A 14,187-nucleotide genomic window follows, 5' to 3' on the forward strand; every position below is an offset into this window, starting at 1 on the left:
CGCCCTAAAAAGGGCGCACGGTCCGGGTTGGCGGCAAGCTACGGCGCTGCTGCTGTTTGTTATTGTTCGCCTGACTGAGGTCAGTTGACAGGGGCTCACTACAGGTGAATGGGGTTCAGAGGGAGAGATAGATCAGCCATGATTGAATGGTGGAGTAGACTTGATGGGCCGCATGGTCTAATTCTTGTCCTATCACTTATGACCTTATGTGCAAGCTTAGGAAAGTAAAGTCTGCAGTAGTCTGTAGGTGGATCAATAACCGGATGGATGACGCACAAAGCCATTTCTTGAATCTGGAGGCAAAGGTTCTCAAGAACATTGTCTTCCCAATGATGGCAGTGAGAGGAGAGCGAGACTAGCATGGGTCATTGATGATATTACCTACCTTCTGGATCCACCACTCCATATAGAGCCCTCTGTTATCAGGCTTCTGAATGGTCCTTCCATTAGCTAGGGTACGGGCCTGATTCTCCAACTTACTTTGCTGCAGACATTGGGCTTTTTCTCAGAACTGTTACACTACAAAACTATATTCTGCTCTTTGGTATTTTGCCGTTTACCCTACCTGCTATGCTTGTGTTTGGCTTGATTGTATTTATGTATATTATTATCTGTTTTAATTGGACAGCATGTTTTCACTGAGACTTGGGGTACATGAGACCCGGGTTCGATCCCGACCACTGTACGGAATTTGTACGTTCTCCCTGTGCTTGCGTGGATTATCTCCGAGATCTTTGGTTCCCTCCCACACTCCAAAGGCGTAAAGGAGTGTAGGTAAATTGGCTTGGTATAAATGTAAATTGTCCGTGGTATGTGTATGCTAGGAATAACTGTGCACAGTTCCCTGAAGGTGGAATCTCATGTAGATAGGGTGGTAAAGAAAGCTTTTGGTGTGCTGGCCTTTATAAATCAGAGCATTGAGTATAGAAGTTGGGATGTAATGTTAAAATTGTACAAGGCATTGGTGAGGCCAATTCTGGAGTATGGTGTACAATTTTGGTCGCCTAATTATAGGAAGGATGTCAACAAAATACAGAGGAGATTTACTAGAATGTTGCCTGGGTTTCAGCAACTAAGTTACAGAGAAAGGTTGAACAAGTTAGGTCTTTATTCTTTGAAGCACAGAAGGTTAAGGGAGTCTTGATAGAGGTCTTTAAAATGATGAGAGGGATAGACAGAGTTGACGTGGATAAGCTTTTCCCATTGAGAGTAGGGAAGATTCAAACAAGAGGACATGACTTGAAAATTAAGGGACAGAGGTTTAGGGGTAACATGAGGGGGAACTTCTTTACTCAGAGAGTGGTAGCTGTGTGGAATGAGCTTTCAGTGGAAGTGGTGGAGGCAGGTTCGATTTTATCATTTAAAAATAAATTGGATAGGTAAATGGACAGGAAAGGAATGGAGGGTTATGATCTGAGTGCAGGTAGATGGAACTAGGGGAGAATAAGTGTTCGGCACGGACTAGAAGGGTCGAGTTGGCCTGTTTCCGTGCTGTAATTGTTATATGGTTATATGGTAAGATAGTGTAAATATGCAGGGAATGCTGGTCGGTGCGGACTCAGTGGGCTGAAGGGCCTGTTTCCGAGGTGTATCTCTAAACTAAACTAAACTAAACTAAAAATCCAATCCAACCAATTAATGGCTAATCAGACTACCTTCCCTCAGTAAAGCAAATAATGCTATCAATTGGGATTACCTTACCTGCTCACTGAAGCCCCATTTAAGCCTTGCTAGGATCTATCCTTAGATCATCACAGCCTTGGACCAAAGAGGTGAATTCCAAAAGTTAGCGGAGAATGACTGCTCTGAACATCACAAAGTCCTGGTCATATTAAACACAATGGACTTCAAGAGGAAAACTCTCCCAAGGCTGGAATTGTGTCCCACACAAATACATTTGGTTGGGTTTTAGTTTGGAATCAATCATCTCAGCTCCAGAACATCAGTAGGAGTTCCTCAAGGCATTGGCTTAATCCCAACCATATTCAGCCATTTCAGCCCCCTTGCCTCTACCTGATGGTCAGCAGGTATATTTACTGATGATTACATGGTCCGTCCACATTTACAAAGGAGAACCAAATAGTGTACATGTTACAGCTCTAAAGAAAGTACAAAGAAGAGGGAAACTTTGATATCTATGTGCATAGGGCCTTGATTGCAACAGAATATATTGCAAGTGGTTTGTGAAGAATATGGGATCCATAGCTTCCTAAATCAAGGCATTGCATGCAGGAGTAATAAAGTTTATGCTAGTCTTGCATAAAACGCAAACGAGGACACTGGAGATTCAAGTAAAGTACAGATGTTGGAATCTTGAGCAAAATACAAAATGTTGGAGTAACTCAGCAGGTCGGGCGGCATCTATGGGGGAATGGCTAGGTGACGTCTTGGGGCGGTTGCTTTCTTCAACCTGATTGTAGTGTTGGGAGGGGGAGGAGGAGAAAGCTGTGGACGGGACTAAACGTGACAAGTGATTAGGCAGACACAGGTGAGGTAAGCGCACAATCAGAGTAATGCGTGCAAAATGAACCAGCGCACTTTTGGAAGAATGTTGACGTCAGAGGTGGGTTGTAGAAAAGGTTTGCTTAAATGGTTTCTTGAGAAGTTGAGATGTTCTCCTCGAAGAAATGAAGGTTGAGAAGTGATCCATTCATGGCGTACAAGATCATGATGCTTTCAGATAAAGGCAATTGTTCCCATTAGTGGATGGATGAAGGACCAGGAAATGCAACTTCAACATTGTGGGCAAACAATACAAAGCGGACTCAGGAGAAAGAAAACATTTTATACAAAGAATAGTTATAATTGGAGCTCAATTTGCAAGTATGTTGGACACCGCTCATCTTGAGGAAATGCGATTCCTCCTAATGGATAAATCAGACCAATTCATAACGAGTTGGTCTCCATTCGTTGTTTATTTGGAATCATATGGTGCAACACAATTGTAAAAAATAACTGTTTCAGGACTGGACGAGGGTTGGTCAAGATTATAAATAATGATCTCCTTTTTCTTTTTCTTTTATTTTCTTTTTTCTATTTTCTCTCTCAACTTTCTTCATTTACTCGTTTTCTTTCTTCACACACTATATATTTCACATCTTTCTATCCTTTACTATCTAACTTCTTTTTCTTATTCTAATCTTTTTTCAATGTAACAAAAAAAAAAGAAGTTGTACATAAAATGTATTATGAAATATATTAGGCACTTTGGTGCCATATGACTGTACTTACTTCTAATAAAATAAAATAAAACAAATAAAAAATAATTGGAGCTCAATGTCTGTAAGTATGGTGAAACAGAATCAATTGAAACTTTTAAGTGAAATTAAATAGGCATTGAGTACGTTGCTGAGTTGTCGGAACAAGAACCTGAGAGATTACTTTTCTCGGAGCCAACATAGACTAAATAAAGCTAATGACCATTCTCTATGTAATAATAATTCTACATAAAGTACTTGTTATTTAGGAGTTGTACTAACCACTAGGATGTTTAGTGCCTAATGTGTTTAGAAAAGTACATATATACGGAGACAGGTCATTTGAATAGTCTAACACTTGTTTTCTTTAATACAATACCAATCAACCTATTTCTTCCTGTTTTACTTTTCCCATTTGCTGGTGTCATTTTGAAGGATAATGGAATATTTTCTTGTCTTTCAATTTTCTAAAGGTGAGATGGTCATCAATTCTGCAGTGTAGTGTCAGCATCTTCGGTGCTTCACTCGCCACCTTAAGCCCGACCTCCTTATTGTTATTATTTGTTGTTGTGGAATATTGATGCCTTTGGTTAAGGGGAATGACAGTCGCATGCATTTTTATTAACCAGTTTATTGACTTTCCCTGAAGGCGCCACCAACAGAGTGGGGGGGAGAGAGAGTTAGAGAGTTAGAGAGAGAGAGAGAGTGAGAGTGAGAGAGAGAGAGAGAGAGAGGGGGGGAGAGAGAGAGAGAGAGAGAGAGAGAGAGAGAGAGAGGGAGGGAGAGAGAGAGAGAGAGAGAGAATTGGCGCTGGTCACCACGTGGGGTTGAGAGTATTGTGAAGAATGAATGCAATGTATTATAATGATATTTGATATAGTGTAATTTTTGGTTATGATTTGATGTGTTGTATCATATGTTTGTGTCGAATAAAGTCTTTGAAAAGAAAAAAAAAAGAGAGAGAGAGAGAGAGAGAGAGAGGGGGAGGAGGAAAGTGGGGGAGAGGGAGAGTGGGGGAGAGATATTTGGAGAGAGAGTGAGAGAGAGCGAGAGCAAGAGTGTCCACACAAAGTGATGGCATTGGGCCTGTACTTGCTGGAGTTTGAAAGGATGAGGGGCCCCTTCATTGAAACTTACCAAATAGTGAAAGGCCTGGATAGAGAGGATGTGAAGAGGATGTTACCACTAGTGGGAGAATCTAGGACCAGAGGCCTCAGAACAAAAGGACGTACCTTTAGAAAGGAGATGAGGAGGAAGTTCTTTAGTCAGAGGGTGGAGAATCTGTGGAAATCATTGCCACAGAAGGCTTTGGCGGCCAAGCCAATGGATATTTTTAAGGATGCTGAAATTTACTACATAGTGAGAATCTTCTTCTTTTGTATGGCGTGCACAGCCTAAAGTTGTAGGTCAATTTGTTCTATTTGATCATTAGTCGAAACAGGGTGGACCACGTGAAGGTTGCAATCTCCCACCCCACATAGTGAAAATGACTTGAACTATAGTGAGGGTACACAAAATTGCTGGAGAAACTCAGCGGGTGCAGCAGCATCTATGGAGCGAAGGAAATAGGCGACGTTTTGGGCCAAAACCCTTCTTCAGACTGATGGGGGGTGGGGGGGGAGAAGGAAGGAAAAAGGGAGGAGGATGGGCCCGAGGGCAGGGGGATGGGAGGAGACAGCTCGAGGGTTAAGGAAGGGGAGGAGACAGCAAGGGCTAGCAAAATTGGGAGAATTCACCGTTCATGCCATCCGGACGCAAGCAACCCAGGCGGAATATGAGGTGTTGCTCACTCTGGCAATGGAGGAGACCCAGGACAGAGAGGTCGGATTGGGAATGGGAGGGGGAGTTGAAGTTCTGAGCCATCGGTAGTTCAGGTAGGTTATTGCGGACTGAGCGGAGGTGTTGAGCTTTGCTTTGTGCAAAATATGCACGGCAATTTAAACTTTAGATACAGAGGGACAGTGTGGAAACAGGCCCTTCTGCCAACTGAGTCCACACCGATCAATGATCATTCCTGTACACTAGCCCCATCCTGCACACTAGGGACAATTTACAGTTTTTACCAAAGACATTTAACCTACAAACCCATTTGTCTTTGGAGTGTTGGAGGAAACTGAAACACCTGGAGGAAACCCTCTTGGTCATAAGGAGAACATAAAGACAGCAGCCCTAGTCAGGATCAAACCCAGGTCTTTGGCACAGTAATGGGCCTGTCCCACTATACTAGTTTACCCAAGAGCTCTCCTGAGTTAAAAAAAACAAAAACAAACTCGTGGTAAGTATGTAGAATGTACGTAGCAGGTAAGTCGGAGCTCAGGACGTCTCTTAGCGGCCCATATCGCTAACGGCAAGTACTGGGGAAATGCGATAAGCTCGTGAACATTTTTTCAACTGTGTGAAAAATGTCCACGAGAGACCCGAGTATCTACGAACGGATATATTACCGTAATTCTCCGAGTTCGAGTCAGGGGAAACTCGGGAGAACTCTTGCATTACCTCGTACAGTGGGACAGGCCCTTAAGGCAGCAACTCCACCAGTGAGCCACTGTGCCACCATCCTCTGTCCTTATAATCTTCAGCTATGAAGAGTTACTTACACTTCAAAAACTCCAGTAAATGTGAGGTAGATTAAAAATATACATTTGATATGGATAACAAATCACTTAAATTTGATGAGAGCACTGTTTCCTCACACATTGATTCTTCTGAGGCAAGAAGATGTTTCATAATTAATGAGCCCACGGCCAATGATTAGGGAACCATGTCAGAGTCTAGTTTTGAGCAGAGATCAATCGATCACTGGTCTCTCCGGACTGACAATCCGCAATCTGCTGTTGAAAATAAAAATCAGTAACACTTATCTCAGACCTTTTCAAACACAAAACAGGGCTAAGAACGCATTGACTAAAGACACCCACTGCAGTCAAAAGTTCTTACAGAAGTGTATAAAATCACGAGGGGCATTGCTAGGATTAATGCACTGACTTTTACCCGGGATAAAAAAAAACAGGGAACATTGGTTTAAGTTGAGAGGGGAAAGATTGAATAGGAACCCCAAGGGCAACATTTTCACTCAGAGGGTGGTGGGTATATGGAACGAGTTGCTAGAGGAGCTACTTGAGGCAGGTACAAATACACCAATTCTAAGACACTTGGACAGGTACATGGATAGGAAAGGTTTAGTGTGATATGAGCATAAAGCAGGCTAATGGGACTATCTTAGATGGGGCATCTTGGTCAGCATGGACGAGTTGGGCTGGAATGGCCTGTTTAGTTTAGAGACAAAGAACTGCAGATGCTGGTTTATTCCAAAGATAGACACAAAGGCAAGAGTCTGGCCGCATTTCTGGAGAAAAAGAATAAGTGGCGTTTTAGATCGGGATGCTTCTTCAGACTGAAAGTAGAGGGTGGGTGAGTGCAGAGGTGGAGGTGAGAAAAGACCAGGACCGAATACTTCCTCCTTATACCTCCTCCCTCAGGTTCACTCATCCAGTCCCATCCAAACCACCATCTCCCAGGTACTGTCCTCTGCAACTGCAGGAGGTGCAACACAGGTCCTTATACCTCCACCCTTGACTCCATCCAGGGACCCCGAGAGTCCTTTCAGGTTAGACAGGGGTTCACATGAAACTCCTCTCACCTCATCCCTGCATCCAGTGTTCCCTATGTGGGCTCCTGTACATCGGCAAGATCAAACGTAGACCCCTCAGCTGTTTTTGGTTGAGTTGTTTTGCTCAACCAAATGGATGAATGTGTAGTAAAGACTAAAATGAATACAATGTACTAGAAAGAGTTCCCAAAAAGGCAACAACGTGCTGAAGTAACTCAACTGGTCAGGCAGCAATTCTGGAAAACGAATGAATAGTCTGAAGGGGACTGACCTGAAACTCTGCCATATCCATGTTGTCTAGAGGTGCTGCTTGACCCACTGAGTTACCCCAGCACTTTGTGTCTATAAATGTTCACTCACTCATCATTTTGAGCTCAGATATTGTCCGTGGGAAGCACTACAATATTACCGAAGCGATTTGCATTCACAGTTGAACATGGGGAAGGTTTGCCAAACAAGCTAGCAAATACAAAAAACCTCCAGAGAAGTCGGACACAGAGAGAGTTAAAAGTCTTCAGAAGTGGATTTCAAGCATTAAATGTGACAAACTACCATATAAATGACACGGTGGATTTATAAGTAGCTGCGTTAAATAAGGTTACAACCTCCTTAGCTTTATCCTGTATGTCTGCCATAATTTAACCTGCCGCTTTTCAAACCTGACATTTAATCAATGGATGTAAATCACATTGGAGCCCTATTATTCCTTAATTCATTAATCCAATCAAGCTGAATGAAATTCTGTTAGATAAGCAGAGCAGTGCAGCTTTTGTGGTTTGGGGTCAGGAAGAGGGGTGTGGATAATGACGAGATCAAAGACAGATATACAGTACAGCACTGAAGAACAGGGTTCAAAGACAGAAGCAGGGAAGGTTTACCAATTAACTGTCTGTTGTAAATCATGATAGTAAACATGGTCTATCCTGTATATGACAGAGACAATGGTTAATCTTCCTCCATGTATAGTTACAGTATGTGCCCCTTCCATGCTAGTGGGATGTCTAATTTCATATTAAATTGATTTTATGGGGTTGGGCTCCAGAAGAACTCTAATACATTAAAGAGTAAAGCATTGTTCAATGAACTCTTTGTATTCCTTCCTCTCAAAATACTTAATCTGGGTGTAGATGGAAGATTTTTTTTAAACCTTATTCACAGGATATGGATATTTCTAGAAACTCTGGCATTAATTGTTCCTAAAGATAGACACAAAATGCTGGAGTAACTCAGCGGGACAGGCAGCATCTCTGGAGAGAAGGAATGAGAGACATTTCGGGCTGAGACCCTTCTTCACACCCGCCTGAAGAAGGGTCTCGACCCGAAACATCACCCATTCCTCTCTCCAGAGATGCTGCTTGTCCCGCTGGGTTATTCCAGCATTTTGTGTCTATCTTTAGTATTTTACTATTCTTGAGCTTTGTACCTGAAATCAAATTCATTCAGCAGACGTAATGGGATTTAAAATGTTTCTCTCTTAATCACCTTTGAATGCTTGTTCAGCTACTTAACTACTAAGTTACTTTACCATAGAACTTTGGTCTTCAATGTAGAACTGCTTAGACAAGCATCTTTGTCAGTGTCTGGTTCATTTTGGTCTCATTAGTGGAATATGGAAGTCACTGATGTGCATGTCCTTAAGAGTGCTGCAGTAACTCAGCAGGTCAAGCAGCATCTCTGGAGAATATAGATTGGTGTCCCCCGCTCTCTCATATTTACTGTGGATGTTCAGTCACTTTTACCTCCATCCCCCACCAAGAAGGTCATAAATCTCTTTGTTTCTTCCTCAGCCGGAGAATCAGCCAATCTCCTTCAACCAGCACGCTCTTTTGCCTAGCAGAACAAGTCCTTACTCTTAACAACTCCTCCTTCGAATCCTCCCACATTCTCCAAATCCAAGGCGTAACTATGGGCGCTCGTATGGGTCCCAGCTCTACCTGCCTCTCTGTAGGGTACGTAAAAACTAAAGGTCTAAAGTAGGGTCTCAACCCGAAACATCACCCATTCCTTCTCTCCACAGATGCTGCTTGCCCCACTGAGTAACTCCAGAATTAGTATCTATCTATGGACAGGTGACGTTTTGAATTGGGACCCTTCTTCTGACGGCTGGCTTGTGGTGGGGGCTGGGGAAGAACGCTGGAAGTGAGGCTGGACAAGACAAAGCCTGGTAGGTCACCACTAGGTGGCGAGGAGAAAATGCCAGGAGGCTGAGACCATGGAAGATGAACTGAATGTCACGGCGGGCCCGGAACTCATTGAGGTGGGGGCGAAGGGGTTCAAAGGTAAGGCCACCGCTGAGGACTGACTGTTCTGCAGCAGAAAGAGGTTGGTCATGGGGGGGATGGTGAAAACCTGAAAGGCTAAGGGCTGGAGTCAGAAGGGAGCGGAGGGGTGGAGGGAAACTCTGGGGAGGTACTGTGGGGGATGATAAGCCTATTATGTGCCAGGCTTTGTCTTGCACCTCTCCACTTCCAGCTTTCTTGCCACTCCTACACCTTCACAATCAGCCTGAAGACTTGAAACGTCACCCATCCATATTCCCCAGGGATGGTGCCTGAGCCACAGAGTAACTTCAGTCCTATGTATCATTATTCTACCTCTCCTGGCACCTCCTTTTGCATTTCTCTTTAAACTAAGGTTGAAGCCTGGGCTTCATGGTAACAGTAAGGTGAGAGACTTACTATGATATAAAGTCACAGGTAGAGGTGCTGTACATTTATTTTGCTCACTTGCAGCACCTTATGGTTGCCCATATTTGTGCTACCAAGTATTTTCATTCCTTATCCGACATCGTACTTTTAATGCCAAATGATGTTAATTGTCTTGATGAGAACACAGAATTCTGTCTCCACGCAGTCTCTATGGTGGTCACTTCCAACAGTGTTGTCATGGCCAAATGCCACAGTGGGGAGTTCGAGTCCAAGAAGTGTTTGTCTGCCAACTGCTGTCTCTACCTTCCCTCCTCCCTTCCCACACCTGTGAAACACAGTTGATAGAGCCGTCATCTCACGGCACCAGGGACCTCGGATGCTGTCTGTGTGGAGTTTGCACATCATCCCTGTCCCTCGGATGCTCCGGTTTCCTCCCACATCCCAAAGACGTGCAGGTTTGTAGGTTTCTTGGTCTCTGTAAATACCCCCTAGTGTGTTATGAGCGAATGAGACAGTGCGATATCATAGAATTAGTGTAAACGGGTGAGTGTTGGTCAGTGTTGACTCGATGGGCCAAAGGGCCTTTATCTATGCTGTATCTCTCAATGGAACCTGGTTCCATCTACCTGTTATGCTTTGTTTCTCATGTTTCCACCTAACACCTATCAGTCACGGCCTCAGCAATGGCTCGCTTCATCTCCCCCATCTCCTCCCTCTGACCCTCACTCCTCCTTCAAAATCTTATGCTGGTTCACACACTATTACCACGGACCATGTCTGGCGAGTGTGTCCTTCAAACCTGGTGAATGATTGTGCTGAATTGAGACACCAAATGCTGGAGTAAACTAGGGGGACTGGCAGCATCGCTGGATAGAGGAAGGGTTGAGACCCTTCTTCAGACCCTTCAGATAATGCTACTAAGCCACTCTTGGAGATGCACATCGAAGTCCTCCAGTCAGAGTGCAAACTGCTGTCAGCATTTCTTTCAGGTTTTCAACATGGAAGATTCTTTCGGTCTATTTTCAACAGCTCTGCCCAGGACCACAAGAAATTAAAGAGAGTTGTGGACATATCACAGCCCATCACACAAAACAATCCACTCCCCCCCTTGACTATCAACATTTTGCATTGCCTAGGGAATACAGCCAACATTATCAAGGATTCATAAGGATTCAAGCCAGAAAGGGTGCAGAGAAGATTTGCGTGGATGTATAGAGAGCTATAGAGAGAGGTTGAGCAGGGAAGGACTTTATTCCTTGGAGCACAGGAGGATGAGGGGTGATCTTATAGAGGTGTACAAAATTATGAGAGGAGTAGATCGAGTAGACGCACAGTCTCTTGCCTGGAGTAGGGGAGTCGAGAACCAGAGGACACAGGTTTAAGGTGAGCGGGGGAAAGATTTAATAGGAACCTGAGGGTATCTTTTTCACACAAAGGGTGGTGGGTGTATGGAATAAGCTGCCAAAGTAGGTAGTTGAGGCAGGTACTATTGCAATGTTTAAGAAACATTTAGACAGATACCTGGATTGGACTGGTTTAGAGGGATTTTGGCTAAAAGTGGGCAGGTGGGACTAGTGTAAATGGGACATGTTGGTCGGTATCGGCAAGTTGGGTCGAAGGGCCTGTTTCCACGCTGTATAACTCTATGTATGAATCAGTATCAGGTTATTAACTGAATTTAAAAGCACCATGAGTAACATTTAGTTTTGAATTCCCCTTTTTTTTCAAATACCTATTCCAGATATCTAGATAACTATTCAAATCTTGACCACTACCATAGCCCAGTGTGAATCTCTCTTGTTCCTCATCAGTTATACTGCAAAGCCCACCCTATCAACCTATACACATTTTCTCTGCCTCAGCAACTCCACTTCATCGTGAAAATTGACTTGAAGGTAAATGTGCAAGATTCACCACATTTACATTACTTTATTTAATTGAATCAATGACATCCATTCAATTGTTCTAATCTCTTTGTTTGCAATCTTTTTTGTCATTTTAGTTATTTTTCCCCACAAAAGAGATTGCTTTTGAATGTTTGTGACCATCAGAAATGTTATAAAGTATTCAGGCCATTTGACTGGTTTGGCTGCAATGCAGCTGAGGGGTGCGACTTAGCCAGCTTTCGAAGGATATCAATCAGGACGAGGATCAATAAAGATCTCCATAGGCAAGAGTTGGTGGGCATATCTAACATGAAGGCTTCAGCCTGGCATCTATGATGGCAGGGCCCACAGGGCAAAGATCATCTGATCGGCTCATCTGGTTGAAGGCCGCAACCTTTCAACTTTGTCCTTTGTGCTACTAAGCTGGGTGCCACTGGGTACCCTTGAGGACAGAGATAACCATGAGCTCTCCTCCTCCTCCAACTAATGAGTGAATTTACCACTGCCAGGAATTCAATTAGATGGAAAAATTAATTGAATGACACAGTGTGAAAACAGACCCAACCGAGTCCACTCCAACCATCTTGCTCTCATAGAAACACAGAAACACAGAAAATAGGTGCAGGAGTAGGCCATTTGGCCCTTCGAGCCTGCACCACCATTGAATATGATCATGGGTGATCCTCCAAAATCAGTTCCCCGTTCCTGCTTTCTCCCCATATCCCTTGATTCCATTAGCCCTAAGAGCTAAATCTGTATCTTATCTTCTCACTGGTTCTACATTGTCCCACTTTCATGATTAGAAAATGGCTGCCTCGCCAACGATCTGTCTGGTACATTCCTTCTTTTATAGTATGTGTTAAATGTATGTTTTAGTATTCTTTAGCTTGTTTTACGTGGGGGGGGGGGGAACTTTTTAAAATCTCTTACCTCGACGGAGATGTGTTTTTTTTCCATGTCGTATCTCTGTCCGCATTGCGGCCTAACATCGACAAGCTGGCGGCCTCTGCTGGAGATCCACTTTGGGAGCTCCAACTTCGTGAGATCCAAGCCACAGGAGCTTCAACCACTCTGATCGCAGGAGCTTCAGCCGCCCTGACACGGGAGCTTCGACCACCCCGACTGCGGAGGTTCAACTGTCCCGACCATGGGAGAATAAAGAGGGAAGAAGATTGGACTTTATTGCCTTCCATCACAGTGAGGAATGTGGAGAATCCACTGTGGTGGATGTTTATGTTAACTTTTATACGGTTGTGTGTCTTGTTACTTTTTTTGGTATGGCTGTATGATAAATCGAATACCACTGTACCTTAATTGGTACACGTGACAATAAAAGATCTTGAACCTTGTACCTTGAACCGAGTAACCCATATCTGGGATAACATTCTGGTATCTTTAAAAGAACGCAGGGACACAAGAGCAGAGATAGGTCACAAAGCCTCTCAGGTCTGCTGCACCGTTCAATATGATCATGGCTGATTTATATTGGCCTCAACCCTCTTCTCAATGCCAGTTCTTCAATACCATCAGTTCTCTGATCTTTCACCTTAAATATTTGTAATCATCTTAATCCACCAATATTGGGGGAGAGAATTCCAGAAGTTTGCATCCCTCTGAGTGAGGGAATTTTGGCACAATGTTTGTGACGCTTGTAAGTGTGTGATCTCATATCTTGTAGTGAGGGGTGATACTGTCTGTCTGAAAACAGAGAGTGGTAAATTCACACAGAGAGTGGTAAATCTCTGGAACTCTCTGCCACAGAAGGTAGTTGAGGCCAGTTCATTGGCTATATTTAAGAGGGAGTTAGATGTGGCCCTTGTGGCTAAAGGGATCAGGGGGTATGGAGAGAAGGCAGGTACAGGATAATGAGTTGGATGATCAGCCATGATTATATTGAATGGCGGTGCAGGCTCGAAGGGCCGAATGGCCAACTCCTGCACCTATTTTCTATGTTTCTATGTTTCTATGTTTCTAAAAAGGGCCCCGCCCTGAAACATCACCTATCCATGTTCTTCTGAGATGCTGAGATGCTGCCTGACCCATTGAGTTACTCCAGCACATTGTGTCCTATTGTGTAAACCAACATCTGCAGTTCCTTGTTTCTACATGTCACTGTCATTAACTGGTCTGTCCTAATATGTGACTCCAGTATTATACCGCATCCAACTTATACAAACTACAATATTTTCCTCATAGACAAAATGGTGCTAGTACATATGATTAATAAACAAACATGTCATCAAATAATGGTGTTTAACTTTTTATAGATGCCGGTATGCGAAGTTAGACACAAAATGTGTAGGAATGAACTGCAGATGCCGGTTTAATCCGAAGTTAGACACAAAATGCTGGAGTAAGTCAGCGGGACAGGCAGCATCTCTGGAGAAAAGGAATGGGTATCGTTTCAGGTCGAGACCCTTCTTCAGACCTTTCTGAAGAATCCATCCCAATCCCCCACCATCTCGCTATCACAGGAAACAAAAAAAAAACTTTGATGGTCTCCTTTGCAACTGTCAGAAGCAGATACACTGTAAGATTGCCATGGTAAAATAGTGAGCAGCAGGAGTGAAACATATCTTGTCTTGCCATGTAGGGTTAGTGCCACCACTAGCTGGAATGATTCCCAGATTCCTTTATTTTTCCATACCTCTTGCCTTAGTCCAAGATTTCCCCACGATTAAAGTGCCTATTCGACTTTCACGACCTAATTCACTACCTTTTTTAGTCGTGGACATTTTTCATCAGGCGAGAAAAAACACCGCGCCTTACTTGATGCGACGAGTACCTACGTCTAGCATCACAACCTACCTATGACGCACCTACGACCTCCTACGACCTCATGACGA

The sequence above is a fragment of the Leucoraja erinacea genome, chromosome 2 (genome assembly GCF_028641065.1).
Source record: "Leucoraja erinacea ecotype New England chromosome 2, Leri_hhj_1, whole genome shotgun sequence".
In the NCBI taxonomy this organism is placed as follows: domain Eukaryota; kingdom Metazoa; phylum Chordata; class Chondrichthyes; order Rajiformes; family Rajidae; genus Leucoraja; species Leucoraja erinaceus.